Raw genomic sequence first — 3,932 nt, 5'->3', positions numbered from 1 at the left:
CCGTTATCAAAGTGCATTATGGGGATTTCGCGGGAGTCGTTACTTTACTTTCGTCCTGCACCCTTTCGCACGAGGCTGTGGTGTCATCGTCGACTCGGACTGTTTTCAAGGTGAGTGAGATCTTAAGTGTTTTTATATATACGTTGATATGTGTAATGTGTTTAGTTACATGATGTTACAATCAGCCAGTTGCCAAACCTCGAAAAACTAAAACTTTAAATAATTTCCTAGACTTTGCGAGAGACATTACGAGCTAGCTACGTCTGCTTCACTCGCCGAGACTCCAGTCCTCTCCCGGAGTCTGTCTCAACTTCAGCAGTGGCTGGTTTGAGCTCAGAGACACAAGTGGCGGCTAACGTTGGCTAACGTACGCTCCTCGTGTACTAAGGTACTATAGCTAACGCACGTCGGTTCGCGCAAGCTAACGTAACTTGACGTACCAGCGGAGGAGCACGAGGTGTTCCACTAAACTACCTTGTTCGACTGAGAACATCGCGGCTAACGAACGTACGCTAGCTAACGTAACTTGACAGTGATCTCCCGTGCTTCTGTTGGTTCACGGGGAGCGCCCGGTGTTTATGCTTGACTATTCACGTCACTCGCATCTCTGGCATTTCTTTTGTTTTTGTGCACGTCAAATAAAAACCACGTTATTGTTAGACCCTGTATGGCAAATCCTAGATAGATAGTGTTTTACGGTGGTGTTATTGAGACTTGCATGTAAGCTGCATAAATGAAATGTTTAGATATGCCACCAACAAATTATGTATTGACAACTATGTTTGTCAGTGCATTATACCAGCGGTTCCTAACCTGGGTGTCAGGACCTCACAGGCTGTTGCATGGGAATCACAACGTGTTGTGGGAAGAGTCCTTAAGTAAGAAATATCAAAGAACAGCACAGAAAAATCTTGTTTGAAGAAATAAAATGAAATAATTGACAGTAATTGTACTATGGCATAGCATTTGCATCAACCTATCTCCACTAAAAAAAAGTCTTCCTGAAAAGGTGGCCAACCAGTAAAATATTTTTGGACTCATTTAAAGGTTAAGAACCACACATTATATATTTTTAGAATGAGAAAAATTGTGCAAAGAATGTGTTTGTAATAGCATTCAAAACTCAGTCTTTCCTTTTCTTCTCTTCTCTGATGAATAGGGAAACAGTTACCGGTCCTTTTTTAGTCAGTGTTCTTTCAAATCAAATATTTACTTTTAGTTTTACATCGCATACAAAAATGGAAAACATGCAATTTTAAAGCAGTGTTAGCTGTAGTCCATGATCATGTTTTGGTAAGCTAATAGTAATTATGTTTTTAAAGTTTTAGATGTTGGTCTAAACTTTGTCATTTTTTTCTTTGCCTTTTAGGTTGCTGGTTCCAAAATAATCTATAAGTGTAAATTGTGCGCAGCTTCTTGCACCTCCAGAATACAGTTATTTAGACACTGTAGGCTGCAGCACAGCCACTTTTCCAGAATCAGCCCTCTTCCATGCCTCTACACCGATTGCATTTGCACGTTTCAGACACTTAATTCACTGAGTACTCATTTATCAAGATATACAGCACAACCTAGCAGTTGTACAGAGCAGAGTCAGGGGCCTGTGTTATTCAAATGCTCCTTATGCACATTTCAGCAACCCTTTTCTAATTCAGCCATTTTCAGTCATCTCAGAAAGCATTTGAAAAATCATGAAACGGTGACATGCCCATATAAGGATTGTAGCTATATCACAAATGTGTACTCCTCGTTCAATTCTCATAAAAGTAGAGAACACCAAGCAGGTCTTGCATCTGACATTCAAACTGATATTGTCAGTGAGGATCCCCATATTCTTCAAGCCAGTATTTCTGAGGAAACTAGTGATTCGCATGAAGAATGCCCAGACCAGAGCAGAGAAGTGGGGAACGGTGATCAGTGTGACACTGGCAGTCTAAGAAATCAACTTAAAACAAATTTACAAATTTAGCTTCTTTATTTCTAAAGATGCAGGCTATCCTTCATGTTTCGAACACAGCTATTCAGGAAATAGTAGACCACTTGAATCAGATCTTCTGAGGTAATATGGATCATCTCTCTTTAAGTGAAAATTGTGATTCTTATTCATTTGACCGCTATTGTCGGCTTAATAAATGTGCTAGATTCTTCAAATTGAATGTTTTTTTATTTGTTGCTGTTATTTCAATGTAGTTGTATGCAGAGTTCCAGAGGATAAACAATCAGAACCTGCCCAACCGATTCTATGCTGAGCTTGACCGCCATCTTCCACGACTAATGACTTTATTTAGGCAGAAGGCATCAAGAACTGGAAAGACAGCAGATGCTCTGGCTAAAATTTTAAAAATCCACGATGAACAGGTAAATAGATTATTACACACTTCATAGGTTGAACCGGTGGAACTTCGAACAGGTTCAATGACTCAAATGAGCTTTGTGAATTTTGCAATTAGTCCACTTTGTGTTTGACATTTGTTTGATTGCATTAAAGATGTGAACAGGTTATTTGTGGCCATATGTTCTGAATGGATTATTTTAAATGTACAAATGTGTTTTTATCTGAATAGGAAAACCAGGACATACACACCAAACGTACGACTGTTCTCCACGGCCTTCCATCTATCTGTGCGAGGATGTATCTGGATTCTTCAGAACCTGCACAGTGAGTCTTCTTAAGTCACTAACAGATTCTACGTGTGCATGATGTAAACAGTTCATCAAAATACTAATATATTTTAGGACTTACCTTTGTTTAGTCTACCCATACACTTTTCGGGTATAGTCTGTTTTCGCCTCACTACAAAGGAACTGTATTGGCAAGTGAGAAGATGTTCAGTAAAACATGTTCCTGTAAATGTCCTTTAGCTTGGTTTCAGTCTCACCACTTGGATTCTCTGGTAATTTGGTTGATTTGTGTGTGCAGAACATGGATCTTATGTTGTTCCCCTCTTACAATGAGACACAGGTCTCCCTTGTAAAAGAGGCCTTTGTTTTCATTGGGACTTGGTTAAGGAAAGATACATTATGTCATCTGTGCTGTTCCATGTGTTAGTTTGTGATTGGTATCTCTTTTTCATTCATTCAGGACGAGTCTGATGAGCCAGAGCTTGATGGGGTTGCAGTGGGCCTCCTTACTGTCACCAGTGACAATAACACAAGTGCAGTTCACTACCACCCTGTGAAAATCTCTGTGATTATTGAAAGTGATGTCATGGTTAGTCTCCCAGACTTGGCGATGCCTTCCTGGTAGTCTTTGGATTCATGTATGCACTACACCTCAGCTACCCCAAAGCACTTACCAAGACTTTTGAGTTCATTCAAAAGATCTTACTTGGCCTAGAAATTGGCAAACTGTCACCGAAGTTGCAGACCCTCAAGAATGTTTTGATGACCTAGAAACGGAAGGCTGCAGCGGTATACCATTATAAAAGGTTCAACATGTTCAAGTTAAAAGGTCTATGATCACGTCTTGCAGCTTTGCAATGCAGCGCCATCATGTGATCTGTTCATGTATGTTATTGTGTTGTGTATTATGGAGGAAAAAAAGGCAGAGGTCATGGTTCTCGGGTAGTTATCTTTGTGCAGATACTTTTTTTTAAAATTCTTTTATGCCTCATGTACGTGTTTCCTGTTAATGTCAATTTATCAACAATATTTAACCCACTATAGCGGTAAAGATCATCATTATCTTTTAAACGTAAAGATACCATTTATTTTGGAAGTTTAACTTTGGTTGCAAAGTTGAAATGTTTTATTTGTTGTGCCCATATTCATTCAAATAATTAAAATGATCAGCCACTATAAAGATGGAAGTTTTTGTTTTTTCCTGAAAATGTTCTGAAACAGTTCTGTTGTATTTAATCCAAAATGCTGCACTATATACTCAGGAAGCCAAGAGCAGTGTTTTTTCGCTATAACAAAAAATGTTGGTATTG

General features: G+C 39.0%; 1 long non-coding RNA gene across 2 annotated transcripts in view; it reads left to right on the top strand.

Moving 5' to 3' along the window:
• The window catches only part of LOC130207218 (uncharacterized), a 3,331-nt gene extending 115 nt beyond the window's left edge, over positions 1-3,216 (top strand). The window contains exons 1-3 of one of the 2 annotated variants that reach the window (XR_008834255.1): positions 1-110; positions 2,565-2,659; positions 3,083-3,216. The exon at positions 1-110 is cut by the window's left edge and continues 115 nt beyond it. This is a non-coding gene — a long non-coding RNA (uncharacterized LOC130207218). Of the gene's footprint in view, positions 111-1,670; positions 2,359-2,564; positions 2,660-3,082 lie in introns of those variants that run through there. The other variant, XR_008834254.1, reaches the window with a different exon arrangement.
• Positions 3,217-3,932: the final 716 nt, after the last annotated feature.

Source organism: Pseudoliparis swirei, chromosome 17 (assembly GCF_029220125.1).
Source record: "Pseudoliparis swirei isolate HS2019 ecotype Mariana Trench chromosome 17, NWPU_hadal_v1, whole genome shotgun sequence".
Lineage (NCBI taxonomy): Eukaryota > Metazoa > Chordata > Actinopteri > Perciformes > Liparidae > Pseudoliparis > Pseudoliparis swirei.
This window is presented reverse-complemented; position numbering and strand designations above follow the sequence as displayed.